Source organism: Schistocerca cancellata, chromosome 8, assembly GCF_023864275.1.
Source record: "Schistocerca cancellata isolate TAMUIC-IGC-003103 chromosome 8, iqSchCanc2.1, whole genome shotgun sequence".
In the NCBI taxonomy this organism is placed as follows: domain Eukaryota; kingdom Metazoa; phylum Arthropoda; class Insecta; order Orthoptera; family Acrididae; genus Schistocerca; species Schistocerca cancellata.
The window spans coordinates 193326748-193350059 of NC_064633.1; the positions used below are offsets into that span (position 1 = coordinate 193326748).

Sequence of the window (23312 nt, forward strand, 5' to 3'; positions counted from 1 at the left end):
CCTGTTTATTAACATGGTCAACATCTATGCCAAAACTAACGGGATTATGAGATTATGTGGTTGATAGTAGAACACGCAGATAAGTAGATTATGACTTGTCTGCATAGATTCTAACATAGAAAAATTATCCTAGTGTCCGTTTCTTTTGGCTGGGATTTGTCGCCAGGTTCCGACTGACTCACAGTGAAGTGCGTAACGGTGTAAGTGGAGTAACTGGTACCTGTGCGGCCGCTTCCTGTTGTCATTGTTTTCGCCAGTCTATGGGCAGATAGACAGCAGTAGGTGGGTGACGTGTTGTGGCACTGACTCATCGCAGCTTTGCGTGGGTGTCACCTCTGTTCCACAAGCTGTTCTGTTCCGTTGTGTTCTGTTCAGTGTTATTGTTGCCGACGGAATCGCCGCGCTGTACCATTTAACACCCTTTTAGAGCCAAGGTCAGGCCTAACGCAGCTAACGCCTCGTCTCACCTTGTGAAACACCCAACTGGGGGTAGCGGCTGTCGGCTTTCTAAAGATCTTTCTGTATTTCCCAGTATAGTTTTTTTTTACTTGTTTCATAGATCAAATTCACATAAACATTTAGATGCGGAAGAAATCTTTATATACCTACACTTATGTTTTTACACGTTTTTTTCGCTAAAAATTACTAAACATTTCTATTCAATAGTTCCTCCACGGCATAGTCAAGGAAAAACATCTTTAACTCTCATTTGAAACAAAAAAACCTCTGCTATCTATTATACGTTTTGTTTCCCTGAGTAGATTGACAAGAGTTTTATATGCATATTTCACCCCTTCCCGTGCCAAAGCTGGATTCACTATAGGCAATGCAGATCATTTTTCCTTCTATTATTGTATCTGTGTTACTCTCAAACCCAGCCGAATTGTTGATAACAAATTTCATAAGTGAATAAATGTGCTGCGAGCCTGTCGTTAATATTTCGAGCTGTTTAAGAGATGCCTACAAGGGAGTAATTCTAATCACTTTCATTTATGCAGTGACTACTTTTTACCTGAGAGAGGAGTTGTCTGAGAACATTATCCCATCTGCATGGGCATCAGTAGAAAATTTTTCCAAGACGGAGGAAGATTCTAAAATTGCCACTTTTGATATAACTCATATGGTGAGTTTGAAAAACATATGCCTCAAGAATAAACTGACAGGAAGTACACAAAGCTTGTTATATCTCAAATTATAACCATACTCAGCATTTTGTACGAAGTACATCTTTTCGTATTAATAATAGCAATGTGGACGTGACATTTTTGATTCAAAGATCTGAAGTTACGTCCTTCTCATCTTTAAACGCACATTCTCATCTTCAAACGCACAGTACCCAGCTAGTTACGAAATAAAGCCAGAAATTATTCACGAAAGTATTTATTCATATTCGTGAAATGTCAGGCTGAAATTCAACATTAAATATCTGAAAGAGAGAAAAAGTCAGAACAACTGAGAAAATCCCTTTTATTATCAACAACAATAACAAACAAATGATACTTGTCGAATCGTCAAAAACTTTAAAAAGACTTGTGTAACTGACAAGGGAAACGCCCCAACGCATCCCCCCCCCCCCCAAATCTCTCAGATGTAGTGGCAAAGTGGCCCAATGGATAGCCCATCACAAACTGAACACAGATCAAGCATGAAGAAGGTGTAATGAATCCTGAAAAAAGAAACAAAATAGAAACAGGGAACGGTCAAGATTTGCGACATCGACCGAATTGTAAGAATCAGGGCATCAGGGCGTCGTGGTTGTGTGGTTGTGTGGTCGCGGTGTTGGACTATACAGCGGGAGAGGCGTGTTCAAATCTCTCTCGTGGCCACTTTTTTCCCATAAAATTATGAACTTCCCGTCCGGTCATTCACCTGTCTGTTCTCCTTGGCAATTGTCAAGCTATACACTGATTACAGGATTTGAGTCATGTGGTAAGAATATATTGCCGTCGCTAGTAAATGTGATGAATAGTAAGAGCAGGCGAGAAGCTGCATGGATATCTCACAGAAATGAAAACAATAAACAGGTGTCAATTGTGTTACAACAAAGGCGTTCAAAGCTGAAAACTTCCAAAACTGAATGCAAAAGTCATAACACGTGGTACTTGTGTAAAACAAATAAGAGTTACCAACTTCAGGAGATCCCTTCCTTACACCTTGCTATTGCAAACGGACGTTACACCATGACACAGACCCAAGTTTGAATGCAACTACACGTCAATGACCAAACGGACAGTTCATAATTTTGTGGAAAACACAAAAAAAAGAGAAAAGAAACGGACGCGAGGGAGATTTGAACACGGATCCCCCCGCTCCCGTCGTAGTCAAATACCATGACTACATAACCACGACGCCTTTGCTATCCAAAGATTAGATTAGATTGGTACTTGTTCCATAAATCATGAATACGACACTTCGTAATGATGTGGAACGTGTCAGGTTAATAAAAGGTGTCTATACAAGATATTACATTACACAAAATATTACATGACATTTAATATTTTAATTTTTTTTGTGGCGGTTGGGGAAATTACCCAAAAATTCATCTAATGAGTAGAAGGAGTTGCCGTTAAGAAATTTTTAATTTCCTTTTAAATGCTATATGGCTATCTGTCAGACTTTTGATGCTATGAGGTAAATAACCAAAGACTTTTGTGGCAGCATAATTTACCCCCTTCTGAGCCAAAGTTAGATTTAACCTTTCTCCTAGTGTTGTAGCCATGTACACTGCTATTACTTTTGAATTCGTTCGGATTGTTAATAACAAATTTCATAAGTGAATAGATATATTGTGAGGCTACAGTGAAGATCTCTAGCTCTTTAAATAAGTGTCTGCAGGATGATCTTGGATGAGCCCCAGCAATTATTCTGATTACACGCTTTTGTGCAATGAACTCTTTTACTCAATGATGAGTTACCCCAGAATATGATGCCATACGAAAGCATAGAATGAAAATAGGCGTGGTAAGCTAATTTACTGAGATGTATATCGCCGAAATTTGCAATGACCCTAATGGCATAAGTAGATGAACTCAAACGTTTCAGCAGATCTTCAGAAATTTTGAATATTCTACCTTAGCTACCGATTTCTGATCGAAGTCTCTATTTATTAATGGTGTCATTCCATTTATTGTGTGGAACTGTATGTACTGTGTTTTGTCAAAGTTTAATGAGAGCCCATTTGCAGAGAACCACTTAATGATTTCCCGAAAAACATCGTTTACAATTTCACCAGTTAATTCTTGTCTGTTGGGTGTGATAGCTATACTGGTATCATCGGCAAAAAGTACCAGCTTTGCATCTTCGTGAATATAGAATGGCAAGTCATTATTATATACTAAGAACAGCAGAGAACCCAAGACCGAACCTTGCGTCACAACATTCTCGATTGTTCCCCAGTTTGAGAAATCGCCAGTTTTTTGCTTAATTCGCTCGATGTTGTACATCTTGAGCTTGGACCGTCACTGTTTCTTTTTTACTGCTTTTTTCACAGTTCAGTACGGCTTCTTCCTATTTTCTTGCTTGATATGTCTTCAGTTTTTGACGGGCTATCCAATGGCCAAGTTAGTACTAAATCTGAGGGTGGTGCGTGGAGTGTTTCCCTTGTTAGACGCCATCTACAATTCTTTGTTCTTTTTTTTTTTTTTTTTCAAAACTTCATATTTTATGACGTTACTGGATATGTTCCATTGTTTTCACGGCTCCTACTTTCTTGCGTGAGGGTATTGTGGACTGATGACTGGCACTTGTATCAGTGTCACGTCTATGCTGTGCGCAGCGACTACGCGTCAGGGAGTTGGATGGGCCCCTTTCTGCAGCTCGAGGAAGTAACAAAGAAAAGATCGAGGTCACTATTATGGCACTGTTCTGTATACGTTCGCATCCATCTTCACTGCGGAACGGCGACAGAACCGACGCCGCATCAAGGAATGTTCTGATTTCCATGAACAGCATAGCAACAGCGAAAGTCCAAGACATATAGTGGTCTGCTAAAGTGACAGTATTTCACGTCGCGATCGGCGATGTTAAATGTGCAGTTTAGTAGAGCCGAATTCTGTAATGAATAAAATAGAGTACCCAGATTCCAGAAGGGGGAAAGTGCCCCCTCATGCCGACCCCTCCCCCCCCCCCAACCCAGCCACCCCTTGCGGACTCCTGTGTCCATAATACGTGCAAATAACATACTGTCTTCTGTATGCTCAACGTCGGCAGTTACTCCTATGGGAAAAATAGCGGAGCGTGTTTTAGCAGGATTACTATATAGTTTTTCCAGTAGATTAACGCGAAAACCTTTCAAAAACTTGGAGTTTCTGAGCGAAAAACGGGTCAATGCGTGTTAGGAATTGCTAGGTCAGGCAGCAAAACAAATAAATGGATTAGGGAACAGGCTGCAGTAGTCAGACGTATCTGTAATGGAGGTGGATGCGACTGTAGTCAGACGAATGATGGTAGCTGGACCAAGGAAAGAATTAGAATTATATTAATATCTTCAGCTGTTGACGGGCTTTGATATATATCAACGGGGACAGGTGAAAATGTGTGCCCCGACCGAGGCTCGAGCCCGTGATCTCCTGCTTACATGGCAGACGCTCTATCCATCTGAGCCATCGAGTGCCCGAACTCTTACGGGACTCGGTAAGAATGTCTTTCACGAGTAATGAGTGTGTTGGAGTGGGACACTACGAATGTAGTGTGTGGACATACAAGGTGAGAATGTGGGTCTCGCGGGTGGCGTGCGCGAGATAGTCCCTTCAGTAGCGCTATCCTGTGTGCCCTCGGTGGCTCAGATGGATAGAGCGTCTGCCATGTAAGCAGGAGGTCCCGGGTTCGAGACCCGGTCGGGGCACACATTTCACCTGTCCCCGTTGATATACAGGGTGTTACAAAAAGGTACGGCCAAACTTTCAGGAAACATTCCTCACACACAAATAAAGAAAATGTGTTATGTGGACATGTGTCCGGAAACGATTAATCTCCATGTTAGAGCTCATTTTAGTTTCGTCCACCTACGCTCAGTGGAGCACGTTATCATGATTTCCATTCCATGATTAATGTGATTTGAAGAGAAGTAATAAAATGAGCTCTAACATGGAAAGTAAGCGTTTCCGGACACATGTCCACATAACATATTTTCTTTCTTTGTGTGTGAGGAATGTTTCTTGAAAGTTTGGCCGTACCTTTTTGTAACACCCTGTATATCAACTCCCATCAACAGCTGAAGGTAAAAATATAATTCTAATTTCGTTCTAGACAGCTGCAGGTTATCAATGGTGTCTGTTCTTTCGGACATGTCCGAAGCAAATAACAATAAAATAACCTAACGGGAAGTCGGAAGGTGATATTAGAAATTATGCAGGAGAAAATTAAGTCGACATAGTTGAAGGCCGTAATGTATGGAAAAATTCAGATGAACAGCACAAGTCATGATGATGATTGCCATAAGCGATACATCGTAATAAAGTAAATGATGGTTTCTGATGCCTATACTCAAATCACACAAGTAAATTATGGTTGTACAGTTTCCGGAAGAACAGCAGTGCCTATGGCAGGCATATATCACATTCCAGCAGCAGACCGCGCTGCCAACACATTGGAAGCTGACTGACTTAGCATCACCCAGTCAAGGTGAGGGACGCTCCAGTCCCCTATTCTTGTCCAAACTCTGCTAGCCTTGTTGCTCTATAGTTCAGTAAATTAGGACCATCAACTGTTAAATATTTTGTTAAGGAGAATAACGGCTATTCTTCTACAGTTTTTTTCTCCACCTAGCTATGTTTATTGTTATTTGCTTATGTCCCATCGGTCTGGAAATCATATAGGTGTACCCGAGGTCTAGGAGTAGCGTCTTTCACTAGTAATAATAACCGCCGCGCGGGATTAGCCGAGTGGTCTAGGCGCTGCAGTCTGTGCGGCTGGTCCCGGAGGAGGTTCGAGTCCTCCCTCGTGCATGGGTGTGTGTGTTTGTCCTTAGGACAATTTAGGTTAAGTAGTGTGAAAGCTTAGGGACTGAAGACCTTAGCAGTTAAGTCTCATAAGATTTCAAACACATCTGAAATAATAACCTCTTGGGCCCCGGGTTCGAACCTAGTCATTGCTTAAATTTTGACTAATATTCATTAGCAAACCATTGCTGAAGACTTCCGGCATAAGAAGTCACTCTCGGTCTGCCAACGGCCTTGTCAAAGAGAGCGGGCCGGCCTGTGTGGCTGAGCGGTTCTAGGCGCTTCAGTCTGGAACCGCGCGACCGCTACAGTCGCAGGCTCGAATCCTGCCTCGGGTATGGTTGTGTGTGATGTCCTTAGTTAGTTAGGTTTAAGTAGTTCTAATTTCTAGGGGACTGATGACCTCAGATGTTAAGTCCCATAGTGCTCAGAGCCATTTGAGCCATTTTTTGAAAGAGAACGGAGGAGCAGACAGATGTTCAGGGCATTCTCTTGCCCTTCGGGTAGTATATTGTCCTTAAAAGGCACAGGAATCAAAAATGATAAACGGCACGAGGGAGCAGATGGCCATGGAAACCACGGCCTTAAAGACACACAACGTTTATCCACAGGACATTTGGTCTGTAATTCAACCAATGTCATGGTGATCTCTCCGCTGGCAAAATATTCTGGATTAGTCCCCCATTCGGATTTCCGGGAGGGGACTGCCAAGGGGGAGGTGACCGTGAGAAAAAGACTAAATAATAAACGAATCTTTCTACAAGTCGAGGCGTGTAGTGTCACAAGTTTCAACATGGTACGGAAGCTGGAAAATCTGAAAAAAATATAGGTTTGATCAGTAGAAATAAGAGAGGAGAAAACACTGAGTTCTGAAATAAATTTAGGATGGTAACAGCGATTACTCTGTTCAAGAATAACAAGCGGAAGAGGTATGCATGAAAAAGGCTTGGAGACATGGGAAGATCCCAGCTGGATTACATCATGGTTAGATATGGATTGTAATGTGTACCCAGGAGCAGATACAGACATAGATCACAATTTACTAACGATGGAGAGTAGACTGAAGTTTAAGAAAAATGCTCGGAGGAATCAGTGTGGAAGGAATTGGGTTCAAATGGTTCAAATGGCTCTGAGCACTACGGGACTTAACATCTATGGTCATCAGTCCCCTAGAACTTAGAACTACTTAAACCTAACTAACCCAAGGACATCACACAACACCCAGTCATCACGAGGCAGAGAAAATCCCTGACGCCGCCGGGAATCCAACCCGCGAACCCGGGCGTGGGAAGCGAGAAAGCTACCACACGACCACGAGCTGCGGACAAGTAATTGGGATACTGAACATTGAGGAAGGATGGGATGCGTTTGAAGTTCGCTATAAATGTGGATACTGTGATAAGGAATACCACAAGAGGCAGTTCAATTGAAGAGGCGTGGACATCTCTAAAAAGAGCAAACACGGATGTTAGAATGACAAAGGTACTGGGAAGGTAACTATGAGGAAACCTTGGCTAACAGAAGTGTTCACGGATAGGCAGGAATACAGGAATATAAATCACTCAGGGATTAAATAATTAGGAAGTACAGGGAAGTCAAGGTGAAATGACTGCAGGAAAAAGTGATGAAATAGAAAAAGAAATGATCGTCGGATGGGATGACTCAGCGTATAGACAGATCATAACAACCTTCGGTGAAATTAAAAACAATGCCGGTAACGTTAGAAGTGCAATAAGAGTTGCACTCTTAAAGCGTACAGGAGACAGCGGGTAGGTGGGCAGAGTAAATCGAAGGCTTCTGTGAAGGGGAGGATGACGTGATAGAAGAAGCAATTGGCGTCGATAAGAAAGAGATAGGAGATCCAGTATTAGTCAGAATTTAAGAGAGTTTTGGGAGACTTGAGATTAAATAAGTCAGAAGGGATAGATACCATTCCATCGGAACCTCTAAGATTATTTGAGGAATTGGCAGTCAAGCGGCTATCCAAGTTGCTGTATAGAGTCTGACACGATATATCAGACTTTCGGAAAAATATCGTTCATATAATTCCGAAGACAGCTGTAGCAGATAAGTGCGAGAACTATCGCAGAATTAGCTCAACTGCTGATGCATCAAAGTGCTTGACAATAATAAGTAGCAAAAAAATGGAAAAGGAAATTAAGGATGTGTTAGATGACGATTTGTCTGGCTTTAGGGAAGAAAAAGGCATCTTAGGGGCAGTTGTGACGTTGCGCTTGACAATATAAGCAAGACTGAAGAAAAATAAAGACGCTTTCATAGGATCTATCGATGTGGACAACACAAAATGTGGACAACATAAAATGGTGCAAGATGTCGTAATACCGAGAAAAACAGTTGTAAGCAACAGAGAAAAACGAATAATATACAATATCTAAAAAAAACCAAAAGGGAACAGTGAGGTAGGAAGACCAAGAACGAAGTGCTCGGATTAAAAATGTGGTAAGACAGGAGTGGAGTCTCTTTCCCCTACTGTTCAAACTATACATCGAAGGAGAAATGACTGAAATAAAAGAAATGTTCAAGATAGGGATTACAATTCAGAGTGAAAGGATATCAGTCATAACATTCGCTGATGACATTGCCATCCGTAGTGCAGGTGAAGAAGAATTACAGATTCTGTTGAATGGAATGTACATTATAATGAGTACAGAATATGGATTGAGAGTAAATCGAAGAAAGATGAAAGTAATGGGATGTATCAGAAATGAGAACAGCAAGAAACTTAACATCAGCACTGGCAATGACGACGTAAATGAAGTTGAGGAATTCTGTTACCTAGGCAGCACAATAACGGATGACGGACGGAGCAAGTACATATAAAGTAGACTAGCACTGTCAAAAAGGGCATTCCTGACCTAGAGAAGTCTGCTAATATCAAACACATGCCTTAATTTGAGGAATAAATTTCTGAGAATGTACGTTTGCAGCATATAATTGTATAGTAGTGAAACAACCACTGTAGGCAAAACCGGTACAGAAGACAATCGGACTATTTGAGATGTGGTGCTACAGAGGAATGTTGACAATTAGGGTGACTGATAAGGTAAGGAATGAGGACTGACAAGAAGAAGGGACAGAATGATAGGACATCCATTAAGAGACTTGCATACTACTAAAGGGAGCTGCAGAGGGTAAACACTGTAGAGGAAGACAAATATTAGATTATACACAACAAATAATTGAAGACGTAAAATGCAGGTGCTACTCGGGGGCGAAGAGGTTGGCACAGGTGAGGAATTCGTGGCGGGCCGCATCATGTCAGTCAGAAGACTGATGTCTCAGAAAAAAAAGGCTTTATCCTCAAACGCGTTAGTTCTATGATGAATGTGTCATACAACAGCAAGTATATCCGAATACAGTCGCGGTGGTATATCATATCAAATGGTTCAAATGGCTCTGAGCACTATGGGACTTAACATCTATGGTCATCAGTCCCCTAGAACTTAGAACTACTTAAACCTAACTAACCTAAGGACAGCACACAACACTCAGTCATCACGAGGCAGAGAAAATCCCTGACCCCGCCGGGAATCGAACCAGGGAACCCGGGCGTGGGAAGCGTGAACGCTACCGCACGACCACGAGCTGCGGACTATATCATATCGGTCACAGGGCTAAGGGCCTGCGATGAAGCCGTAGTTGCTTCTGAATTGATAGTAAATGAACGAAAAACAGTAAGCAAGATGTAATGGCAAGAGGACGTCTTTATTCTCCACAGTAAAACTCTGCTAGGTTTCGGGTCCTCCACTAACTTCATTTCAGTACGAAACTACAGACTAAAAATAGGAAAAGAAGGAAAAAAATACCGTTTCTCCGATAGCTGCATACTTACTATTCTGCGAGTTTTCCGTTTAAGATAACTGCATGTATAATCAGTCTTCTTTACATATTCATGTTTCACCTTCTCAGAATAGCTGAGTACTGTGTCATTCTTTGTCTTAAAAGTGTGCTGTAGACTTAAGGGTCGTGTAAGATAGTCTGTGAAAGGGAGTCTGAGGATAATATTTAAAGCTATGTGCTGTTTCCTCATTCACAGTTTTCGTAGGTTCCAGGAGACATTAAAATTTCAAAACGGTGATCTCATTGAATGTGGGTGCATGATATTAGGAAACATGTAACAATGAAGACCGCAATGGAAAAAGACTAGGGCAGCCTTTTATGCAGCAAAGGATGAGAGATGGCTGTTGCTGTTGATGATGATTTTATTTTACTTATTTAGCGTATGACTAGCATCACGTCGCACAAGGAAAAACTTTTTCTTTAATAATACATATACAGGTATTTAACATACAAAAAAGAAAGTCATGATTGTAAGTCGATTAAATTTACAAAATTTGAAATGCTTATGCTCAACATACAGAATTGATGCCTTATTTGCTAAGAGGAACTCTTTTGTATCGCCAGGAAATCATCGATTTGAGCCGTACGTAAGACGTGCTAAACAGTTGGTCGTTCTACGCCAGTCACAGCTGGATGCTGCTTTTAATTCCTATCTGTGCATTGAGTTAGCACATCTTCCACTATTTTTCTTTATTCTATTGAGTGCAGACTAGATCTTGCGATGTGCTTCGAACCCTGGTGGCCTGGTAGAGATGCAAGACATCCTCAGCTGTCCTGGGGTAGTGTTGTCCTGCCATATTTCTGTCCATTGGTCTGCTGTTCCTGCTCCGTTGTCCACCAGAGGTTTTGCATCTTGTAGAGGTGGTGACGCGAGCGAGTGCAGATATGTCCACACGTTTAGGGGGGTGAGGGTCAGCAGCTGTTTGGGAGAGCTACATGGCTGAGAACAGGCGAAGAATGGCCGTTATTTCTGATTGTTCCTGTGATGATGGGCATAGTCTGGTTGAGCTGCGTATCGACGAGTCTGGGGTATGGGCTGTTGATCCAGACTGCAGCGCAATATTCTGCCACAGGGGACACTAGTCCAAGGACAATGACCTAACACTCAAACCTACAGACGTTAGACACTCAGATCGGTATCAAACGTTGTATGTCGATAGAGTATCAACCGAAACTCCGATTTAGTGCGTACTATGTGCTATCGTCCAGCAGAATGGGCGTAAACGTTAATTAAAAGTGACACCAGAACTACGGAGCACAGTAAAATCAAAACTGTGAGTGGTGTTAATTATAGCTCCGTGGGGAAATTGGTAGAGCGTTGAATCCTCATACCAGCGGCCATGGGGTTAAACGCCAATGATAACTATATATACATTTTTTTACTGTATTATGAGTGAAAGTGTTATGTGGGACAGACGTTTGACATGTAAAAGGGCTGTTTGGAGTTTACACTATGTTCTCTTGGCAGTCTGCTTTCGCTTCGTTTCTTTGAAGGCAGATAATCTATTGAGTACATTTATAGTTTCACAGAATATGGAATCAGAACAGAAAAATAACGAAACAGTTGCATAAATAATAACAATAATAATAATGATAATAATAGTAATAATAATAATAATAATAATAATAATAATAATGAAACACACAATAAAAATAATAGTAGTAACAATGAACAAAATAATAAGATCAATAATAGGTACATAACATTAAAAAAATCAATGCAAACACGACCCCCCCCACCACACACACAGTGTCATTCAGTCAGGAACAAAGGCTCGACAATAATGGTTACATACGAAGAGATCTGAAGCAAATTACATATAACAATCTCCTGCGTAAACAGTTAAAATTATTGGTGGGGTTTGAACGCGGAAGCTTTGGTACGAGGACTTCACACTCTACCAACTTACCCACAAATCTACCAGGAATTTATCACAAATACGCTTTTCCTGCGCTTCGTTGTTCTGATGTTATTTTTAATTACCGTTTAAGCATGTTCTACTGGACGGCGGCGCATAGCACGAACTAAATCGGTGTTGGTTGGTGCCCGATAGACATACGTTTGACACCGATTTGGAAGTCTTACATCTGGAGGTTTGCGACTAAGTGTTAGAACTGAAGAGCCCCATGTCGTGCCACAAAGTTTCTGCAAGATGTTGTTTCAGGACTTCCTCCTAGTGGCAGTTTTCAGCAAGGGCTCGTTGGAGCTAAGCGTCCTGTCAATAGTTACCCCCTAGGTAACGTGGACTTTGTTATTACACAGCTATTTCCCTTCAAAATATACCTTTATTTACTTTTAGTTATTATGGAAGCTGGTGACTTCTGTTTCGGCAGCACTTGGCTTAACCTCCAGTTACGGAAGTATTTTGCAACAATTTGTAGGTCTCTAGTCAAGGCAAGACTGAGTAGCGCCCAGGTCTTTGTGGGTCTCATCAAGAGCACAATCGCTAGAATATTCAAATTTATCGCCAGCATATCCAAATTTCCTTGATGTTGCTTAGGCATGTCTGCTATTTACAGAGAAAACAAAAGAGGGGAAAGCTTCATTAGAAGGCTCATCTTATTAAACTTTAGAACCCGGTAGCTCCTATTGCGTAACATAGCACTGATGGGGTTTCCAGTTTTAAGACATGGCTTGACTCGTAAAGTTTGAATGTAATCCCTTGCTTCCACAGAGTATCATGGACTGCTAATAGATCCATAAACATAGTTGAAGTCTCTTGTTTGCTTTGGAGTCCTGCTTCAATAGAAGGCGTCAGTGAGAGTATCTGGCCGGTCCTGCGTGTTCAGCATAAAGGTTTCGGGAAATTTTGTGGTATGATTCTATTTATGCAGTATCTTTCCAAAAGCTTATATACTACGCTAAGTAAAGCAATGGGTCTGTAGTTTGCAGTTTGTCGTTTATTTTACCTGGTTTTAAGATGGCAATGATTTTTGTTCTTGTCAAATGATGGGGTACGTTACCCTCTTGAAAAATACCAGTAAAGAATGCTACTAGCGAATTTTTACGTGCTTCCCACTGTGGATTCGGAATTATAGAGGCCGTGAAAACCAGGTACCTTTTCAGCTTTTATTCCTTTGACAGATATCGTTATTTTCTCACCGCTGAATGGTCTGGATTAGTCTGACTCAGGTTTAGAGGCTAGTTTGAGAGCCCCTTCAATTCTTTTTAATCTAAACAGTATGTGATCGAACGTTAGGAGTGCTAGAGATGGTCACAATGTTATTTGCTACTTGCGTGGAATTAACAGCCTCCTTCGTGCGGTCTGTTGGGTTAGGAGTTTGTTCAAATGGCTCTGAGCACTATGGGACTCAACTTCTGAGGTCATTAGTCCCCTAGAACTTAGAACTACTTAAACGTAACTAACCTAAGGACATCACACACATCCATACCCGAGGCAGGATTCGAACCTGCGACCGTAGCGGTCTCGCGGTTCCAGACTGCAGCGTCTAGAACCGCATGGCCACTTCAGCCGGCTAGGTTAGGAGTTCCATATTCTTCTCTGCTTGAGGTGCAGAAGTCTAAGGCCTCAACTGTTGCAGTCCACTATGGACGACGACGACGATGATGATGCAGAAGAAGGCACAGAAAATATACAGAAGAAGGAATTCTATTACTCGCTGACTCCTATTCGGTTAGCACACCGCACTCGCATTTGGGAGGACGACTGTTCAAACCCGCGTCCAGCCATACAGATTTAGGTTTTCCGTGAGCTTCCTAAATCGTTCCAGGCAAATGCTGGGATGGTTTCTGTGAAAGAGCACAGCCGATTTTCTTCCCCATTCTTGACGTAATCCGAGCTTCTGCCCCTCTCTAATGACCTCGATGTCGACGGCACGTTCAACCCAGTCTTCCTTCTCTTTTCCTATCATATTCTGCAATAGTGAGTAAAAAAAGGGTGATCAGTGCGCTTATGAACCCGCCATGAGCTCTCTTACCTGATTTAACTGGTCCAAAGATGGAATATAATCTCAACAGGCAGTAGAGAGAATACTGGTCGTTTTCAGTGATGGTGTAAAACTGCTTCGATGCGGTTACGTGGCCCTTCTAGGCTGACGTAACTTACGACAATGAAGTGGTGTGTTTGTGTCAATCGGTTGTATCTAATTAGCAACGTAAGACGGGAGAGAAAGACAGAAAAGAGCTGTCGTGATTAGACGTGCTGTAAACTCACTGTTAATAATGAGACCTGATTTGTTGGTGTATAAACACGACCTGCCCAACGTGTACACAGGGAACGGTATACCAGTCGCCATCATGTGTCACAACGTAAGAACAACGGACGTAAAATGATCCTGACTGACAGGGATAAGACATGAATGTCACGCATTGTCAGTGGCAGTCAGCCTGTCTTAGTGAATGTAAGTTCATCTCAGCCAGTTCTAGATCGAACATTGCGGAGGGAACGGCATACAATCTACATTTGAAGCGGGGTACCTAGGAAAAGGCCTTTTCTCACAGACGCTCATAAAACTGCTTGTGTTTAGTGGGGCAGGTAACATAAACTTGACAATACCTGACCGGGGGCGTGTACTGCGGTTTTTCTGCTCGCGTTTTTGCTTCTTTTTCAAGTGATGCAAGGCCGAGTGCACAGACTAAGGAGCTTCACTTCCCGTCATCTTACTGCCGCTACACGTTCTTTTCTTCTCAGGCATATCGATTGCTGTTCTGCCTTTTCCTTTTTTTTCTAAGAGGGGATTTCGAATAGGTCTGTACCACAATCGGTATTTCACTAAATCGGACAAACGTTGACGAAGTCCAGGGCAAATAATGATTTCACTGTCTTCATTTAAATGAATCATGAAATCCTTTTGGCCACTTCAGCACTTTGTTGAACTGACAAAACAAGCCCGCAACATGCGTCGACTGTTCCCTAAAAGTCCCATTTTTAAAGTATTTAAGTGATACCTGATATTTTAAATTAATAAAAATGACACCAGAAAGAATAAATGTATAATAAAATTTCTCTTTTTATGTTTACATGATGATGCAGTCTGGTGTTTTTGACAGTTCAGAAGTTTCGCCAGTGCCTTTCCGGGTGAACATATTCGCTATTGAAAACATATCTGGATCAAATATGGAGAAACAGAACCTGGAAGATTTACGTGCTCTCTCTAATACACTTTATACGTATTTCTGGAGACAAAAGTTTCATGACAGTCTCTTGTACATGATACAGTCCTGAACAATTTAGTCAATGGGTTCTTGGGCGACAGTTTGACACTGAAATTAAGACAGGTTAAAAATTCTGATGCGAATCTTTACAGCAAAAAAGAAGAAAGAAATAAAACAAACATCTTACACTAAATGTGAAGTTCATGATCCTCCTTTTTCCCATAGTGATTGTTATTTCCGAAAACTAACGAATAATATTTGGCAATGCTGAAAAGACGCTTAGTGTGTTCTCTTGTCACAAGTGTCACAGCACAGAACGCTACCTAACTGAAGCTTACTTAGTGTTCTGAACTGCAGTCGAAACGTTCGACGTCTTTGCCAGGACCGTCCAACTCGATTTTTTTTGGAATGGTAATAGAAGTAAATAGTAACGGCGAGGAGCAGCGATGTTTCCATTTATCTCTTAAATTACGCCTCCATACATTCGAGTTCAGTCTTTAATTTCCAAAGTCAGTTTACTTACTACAGGGTGTTTCAAAAATGACCGGTATATTTGAAACGGCAATACAAACTAAACGAGCAGCGATAGAAATACACCGTTTGTTGCAATATGCTTGGGACAACAGTACATTTTTAGGCAGACAAACTTTCGAAATTACAGTAGTTACAATTGTCAACAACAGATGGCGCTGCGGTCTGGGAAACTCTATAGTACGATATTTTCCACATATCCACCATGCTTAGCAATAATATGGCGTAGTCTCTGAATGAAATTACCCGAAACCTTTGAGAACGTGTCTGGCGGAATGGCTTCACATGCAGATGAGATGTACTGCTTCAACTGTTCAATTGTTTCTGGATTCTGGCGGTACACCTGGTCTTTCAAGTGTCCCCACAGAAAGAAGTCACAGGGGTTCATGTCTGGCGAATAGGGAGGCCAATCCACGCCGCCTCCTGTATGTTTCGGATAGCCCAAAGCAATCACACGATCATCGAAATATTCATTCAGGAAATTAAAGACGTCGGCCGTGCGATGTGGCCGGGCACCATCTTGCATAAACCTCGAGGTGTTCGCAGTGTCGTCTAAGGCAGTTTGTACCGCCACAAATTCACGAAGCATGTCCAGATAGCGTGATGCAGTAATCGTTTCGGATCTGAAAAATGGGCCAATGATTCCTTTGGAAGAAATGGCGGCCCAGACCAGTACTTTTTGAGGATGCAGGGACGATGGGACTGCAACATGGGGCTTTTCGGTTCCCCATATGCGCCAGTTCTGTTTATTGACGAAGCCGTCCAGGTAAAAATAAGCTTCGTCAGTAAACCAAATGCTGCCCACATGCATATCGCCGTCATCAATCCTGTGCACTATATCGTTAGCGAATGTCTCTCGTGCAGCAATGGTAGTGGCGCTGAGGGGTTGCCGCATTTGAATTTTGTATGGATAGAGGTGTAAACTCTGGCGCATGAGACGATACGTGGACGTTGGCGTCATTTGGACCGCAGCTGCAACACGGCGAACGGAAACCCGAGGTCGCTGTTGGATCACCTGCTGCACTAGCTGCGCGTTGCCCTCTGTGGTTGCCGTACGAGGTCGCCCTACCTTTCCAGCACGTTCATCCGTCACGTTCCCAGTCCGTTGAAATTTTTCAAACAGATCCTTTATTGTATCGCTTTTCGGTCCTTTGGTTACATTAAACCTCCGTTGAAAACTTCGTCTTGTTGCAACAACACTGTGTTCTAGGCGGTGGAATTCCAACACCAGAAAAATCCTCTGTTCTAAGGAATAAACCATGTTGTCCACAGCACACTTGCACGTTGTGAACAGCACACGCTTACAGCAGAAAGACGACGTACAGAATGGCGTACCCACAGACTGCGTTGTCTTCTATATCTTTCACATCACTTGCAGCGCCATCTGTTGTTGAAAATTGTAATTACTGTAATTTCGAAAGTTTGTCCGCCTGAAAATGTACTGTTGTCCCAAGCATATTGCAACAAACGGTGTATTTCTATCGCTGCTCGTTTAGTTTTTATTGCCGTTTCAAATATACCGGTCATTTTTGAAACACCCTGTATATACTATATAAGTCTCCTATTTCATAAAAGAAAACTGCTAAAAACTGCCTTTATTTTCTTGTGACAACGATCACAAAAAAAAAAAATCGAAAGGCAATTGCCAGTTTCGACTAGACAGTTGTCATGAGACTCGTACACAGACATATGCAGCTACTTCTGTTGACAACGTTACGGAAATCTTACATCACCGTTTGCAGCCCTGGCATTTAGACAGTGTGAGGGCCCCTGGCTGATCCAAGTTGGTAGCTGTTTTTTGAAATGTTTTTGTGATTGTTACCGCAAGAAAAAATATTTAGTCTCCTTTGTAAAATAGCATCATCTACATCTACATGTACTTTCGGGGCCTTCCGTGATCTTATCTATTGCTAACTTGCTTATCCAGACGCCCTGAGATCGATTTCCACTGAATTTGCAGAGTCAGAACGTTTTTTCCGAACAAAAGACTACCTCATCCACTCACAGGTGCTTTTTTTAGAAGATTAATCTTTTAGTGTTTTGTTGTCTGTTAATGTAATGATCACTACATCTAAGACCCAAACAGTTGATGCTTTTTTACTGTACGATGTCAGAAGAGTCTTGTCACCTACACACGCTGCTTGTAGAGATGCACCAAAAGCGAAGTTGTTCTGCAAAAATTCTTTGCGGAGATGAGCAAAGAATTCTTTTGCAACCAAATAATCTGTCTGCCATTCCCAGTTTGTTTCACTCGCTTATTCTGTGGAAAATCTATGGTTTCTACAGTATAAGGACTGTGGTTGCTATGACTCATATTTTAATAACCAACAAATTTGCCCATTCGTATCCAACGATACGATGTTTCTGACGAATTTTTCTGTGGTAGAGAAACTTTGTATGGACAAGTTAAAATAACAGACTTAAAGATTCTGGAGGCTCGGCATGTATGCTGTTCGTGAATATGGTACAAAAAGTTCCCGAATGTCAGGGTGCAGATGATCCGGCTTGTGGACTATCAGTACATAGTTCGGCGATTTGTATCATAGTTAGAACGAATATTTTCGTTTAGAATTCAAATTTATGCTTCTGAAAAGCAGATAACGAAACCATCAGTAAATGGTTAAATAGCAGTGCGTCTGAACCAGAATTTGAACAGCTAGGTGACGCGGATATAGTGAGGAAAGGGTGTTCGGTAGAGGAAGAGAGCGACAGACGAGGGGGTCGAGGAGCCAGTTATCACACAAACCAAGACAGTGAAATTCGTTATCTGTAATTAGAGTATGCAAGAAAAAGTTCGTTTGGCCATACCAAATGAAGAGTGTGAAAAACTCAAACACAAAAAATTGACGCTTGTTTCCCGAAAGTGGACTGAAAACAAGTGATACGAAAAACAGTGTACGTACTGGTGAATCTGTACGTCAATTCGCTAGGACAATTCGGGATGTTTGGAAACGGATACAAAAGGCGGATACAAAGGCTTTGGAAAGGCAGGAAGACGCAGTATAGCGGAAAGGGAGTTTACGGCAGTATAAAGTGGGGCAATGGGCAATGCTGTCAAGACCCTATACGCAAAATGGAAAACGAAGTAGTTCTACACGAGGTACCAACGGCCATACCAAGTTGTTGAAACCACATCCCCCGTTGATGTTAAGCTTCAGCTGCCAACTAGAAAGACGATAGTACACATTGGGCGGTTACGGCCATTTAAGGGTTGCCCGGATCTGATTCCAGGAGTGTCACAGGAAGGAAAGAGGAAGAAAGAGAGAGTGAAGAGAGGTGCTAAGCAAGGAGAAAACCAGGAAGATAGAGTACAGCATGAAGTACCGTATGCTTTGCGATCTAGAAAGTAGTAGAGTATTTGTAGTTTCTTTTTGTTTTCCTGTCATGTATGATTGGCTTTGCGTAGAGTAATTAGGCATTCTATTTTATATGTGTGTTCGAGTATTGTGAGCCTGCTAGGGGCAACAGTCTTTTTGAAGAGGGAGGGTGATGGTGATCCCTGTCCTCAGGACACTGTAAAGGGAAGTTTAGCGTCTGACGTATGTGGAGTGTTGTTGGAGGAGAAATCAAACGCAGTTCTGGAGAAATAAATGCGTCGGAGTAAATTTTGCAGCAAAGCCGTAATAAATATGTGTTGAACGATGTCAGAGTCGAACTGTCCGACTTTCCTCCGTGACCACCAACTCCCACCCACTCGTGGTTGTGCTGCTGGTAAGGGAGTTTGGTCGCGGTGAGTGGCAGTGGGTGAGTGTGGCGATCGAAAATCAGCGAATTATCGAGCAATAAATATTCTTAGAAAAAGCTATATACTCTGTGACTTACGGACTTTACCGTACATGTGAAAATGCATTTATTGTTTAATTTATCCCTAATAATGATACTTGAGCGGTTTTGTTGTTCAGACTTTAATAACGACATGTAATACCATACAGATCAGGTTTTAATCTCTCAGCACGTTTTCATCAATCACACTTTACCGACGGTGAAAAGAGAAAGAAAAACTCCACATAGACTCTAAGATAAAAATACTCGTAACTAACAAATGAATAATCTAACAATACACTACTGTGATAAACATTACGCTTATTCTTAGTGAGTATAATATTTTTCATAATGTAGCGCGTTTACGTCGATTATTCCTTTGCAAATTACTTATGCATATAATTAGACTAGTATTGGCCCCGTGGTGTTATCAGCTGTTAACGTAATAGTAATGCCAATATGTGTGGAACAGGGTGAGGACTGTACAAGCGAGTACATTCACTAATACGGGAAAGTTCGAAAGTCATAGAGAATATAGCTTTTTCTAAGAGAACTGAGTGGTATACACCGCGCGTTACGTTGAGATAGCTACCAACAGCAATCACCCACTTCCACCCATTACGGTATGGATGAAACACGTTGAAGACTCTATTTTCATATGTACGGTAAAGTTCGTAACTCATGTATAATTTAGTTTTATATAGGACTATTTATTGCTCCATGTTTCGCAGGTGTTTGTCCACCACATTCACTCACTGACACCCACCGCAACCAAACTAGCTTACTAACAGAATAACTGTATTAATAATATCTTTTGTGAGAAGTACGTCTGTACGCGTCTCGTATCCAGAAAGTTACTCGTGCCTTCCCGCATGCCATAGCCTATATTCTGACCGGGGCAACGCCGGATTTCTAAGCTAATTCTGTATATACGTTGACAGCTTCGACGAGTTACGCGTAAATAATATAACAGGGTTTCAACTGTGAAATCTGGTATATGTTTGAACTCTGGAAAATATGTTTCCTGTAAAAAAAATGTATTTTGGATCAGCCGTGTGTTTCTGTTATCCTTTCAGCCTCCGAAAGACATTAACCAGAATAGCAGTGAGGCTTCTGTACTTATATCCATAATAAGAATAAGAAAAATTTAAGACTTTATAACATTAACTGACTTTCCTGTTGGTACTTAGCAAAATGTGACCACAATATAAAATAGGAAGCACTTTCCTAACGTTCTGTATAATTACATTTTTTTTTAAATCACGAACGGCTTTCGGCTTGTTAGCCCGTCGTCATGCGAGAACTGAATGTCACAAACACAAATAAAATGACGTGCGACTCGTGCAGATATTACTTATACAGAAGACACAAAAGTTACAAAACTGATGACATGTGGATTAGTCACAATGGATTTATTGTAAAATGTAAACTTTCGCGGCCGGAAATGTAACAATTAATAAAAGTTCGGGGCTGGTATGTCGTGGTCGAATGGATTTCACAAAAAATGTTCAAATGTGTATGAATTCCTAAGGGACCAAACTGCTGAGGTCATCGGTCCCTAGACTTACACACTACTTAGCCAGACTTAAACTAACTTATGGTAAGAACACCACACACACACACACACACACACACACACACACACACACACACACACACACACACACGCCGAGGGAGGACTCGAACCTCCGACAGGAGAGGCCACGCAATCCGTAACATCGCGCCTCAAACCACGCGACGGATTTCACATTAAAATCCAACGTTTTGTCCTTGTCTGCGGAGGACGCTTTCAAGGGGGAACGTAACGTCTTTGAAAGTCCGATTCACACCTTGGCTCGCTACTGATTTCAGCAAAATTCCGCTTCCGCGCACCGACGTGACGACACGTGTTTTGAGTACCCGAGCGCAATTGGCCGTATCGACTGACGTCATCCGCTGTTGCTATCACCCCACGGTGAAAGATCGGTACACACCATCTTCAACACCGGAATCCAGGTGCCATTCAGTTTCACGACCCCCCTCCTTCCTACTGAAATTCCTGTGGTGTTTTACAATCTATGTGGCATCTCTATATAGCCTTTCATGGTATTCACTTGTGGCTGCCAGTACTCGTGGTGGTCGCCTGGCTGCAAAGCATGTTCCGCAACACCTCATCTGTCAGTCTCCTGTCTTCTGCAATTGCCCTTGTGCTCTTGTAGTCGACAACGGAATTAATAGCCCGGAACATTTTATTAATTGTGAAAGGATTTATTATATTTTTATTTCATAGAAAAGTGGTTGAATGGTTCAAATGGCTCTGAGCACTATGGGACTTAACATCGGTGGTCATCAGTCCCCTAGAACTTAGAACTACTTAAACTAAACTAATCTAAGGACACCACACACATCCATGTCCGAGGCAGGACTCGAACCTGCGACCGTAGCAGTCGAGCGGTTCCAAACTGAAGGGACTAGAACCGCTCGGCCACAGCAGCCTGCAAAAGTGGTTATATTTAGCTGAAAATGAAATGTAAAATGTAATACTTCTTTTCTAAACATTCTACATGGCATCATTTTAGTATCTTGTGTGTAGGTAATAGCTATGTAAGCCGAACGTCGTTTGATCTTTGTTTGTGACATTCAGTTGTCACTTGACGACGCCCAGAGAAGCCGAAAGTCGGTTCGCAAAAAAATAAATAAAATTTTGCAGAACACTAGGAAAGTGTTTAACATTTAATGTTATTATAAGATACTCTGCATGTATGCTGACTTTATACCGGGTGATCAAAAAGTCAGTATAAATTTGGAAACTGAATAAATCACGGAATAATGTAGATAGAGAGGTAAAAATTGACACACATGCTTGGAATGACATGGGGTTTTATTAGAACCAAAAAAACACCCCTTATTGCTAGACGGGTGAAAGATCTCTTGCGCGCGTCGTTTGGTGATGATCGTGTGCTCAGCCGCCACTTTCGTCATGCTTGGCCTCCCAGGTCCCCAGACCTCAGTCCGTGCGATTATTGGCTTTGGGGTCACCTGAAGTCGGAAGTGTATCGTGATCGACCGACATCTCTAGGGATGCTGAAGGACAACATGCGACGCCAATCCCTCACCATAACTCCGTACATGCTTCACAGTGCTGTTCACAACGTTATTCCTCGACTACAACTATTTTTGAGGTATGATGGTGGACATATTGAGCATTTCCTGTAAAGAACATCATCTTTGCTTTGTCTTCCTTTGTTATGCTAATTATTGCCATTCTGATCAGATGAAGCGTCATCTGTCGGACATTTTTTGAACTTTTCTATTTTTTTGGTTCTAATAAAACCCCATGTCATTCCAAGCATGTGTGTCAGTTTGTACCTCTCTATCTACATTATTCCGTGATTTATTCAGTTTTCAAGTTTATACTGACTTTTTGATCACCCGGTACATTGAATAACTTGACGAACAGGCGGCGGTATAACGAGCAGAATACTCAGCTATAAATAGCGAACACGTTTGTCTATCTTCATACGAAGAACGTCGTGCCTGAGTTAAATAAAAGCATTGTCTTGAGTAATGCCCAAATATCTGAGTGCGGCCTGATCACCGTAGAAGACTGGATGCTGGAGCCGTCTGCTCGTCTCCCGTGACGACCAGCTGACACCCATTTCCATCGGGACAAGTGCGTGCCCCTTACGTGTTGGCACTGCGCTGTGGACGCAACCAAGGGTTACCTCAGGCTGTTGAGACACGCCTGCCAAGAGCTCCTTGGTATGCTGTAAGAGCCACGGCCAGCCTTTCACTCCCTCCTGCAGCACGAATTGCGCTAAGCGCTCGTGCACTGCTAAGTCCTCGCCATTTGCTCCCGTGGGGAAGTGAGGCAGGCTCTATTTCTTTCATTGACCCCGACTTGTGCGTGTCATGTCACCTGTGAAATCGTGCACCTTGCATACGCGTGTGAAGTCTCTTGTTGTATTTGTTTTGCCACGGAAAAACATGGAAATGTAAATAAGAGAGATAGCGTGACCTGATTCCACCTTACAGCCCATCCTCTTGAAAGCGAGCACAGGGATGGGGGTGGGGACGCCGAAAATGCTAACGAAATATCGGAAATATCGATATTATGACAAATG

General features: G+C 42.1%; 1 protein-coding gene and 1 non-coding gene across 3 annotated transcripts in view; both read left to right on the forward strand.

Annotated features, from left to right (window-relative positions):
• LOC126094517 (protein goliath-like) overlaps positions 1–23312 on the forward strand; it is a 618703-nt gene that overhangs the window by 91516 nt on the left and 503875 nt on the right. The gene's annotated exons all lie outside the window — the stretch shown is intronic.
• Trnat-ugu (transfer RNA threonine (anticodon UGU)) lies at positions 4769–4843 on the forward strand. Its single transcript has one exon. It is a non-coding gene; the product is annotated as a tRNA-Thr (tRNA).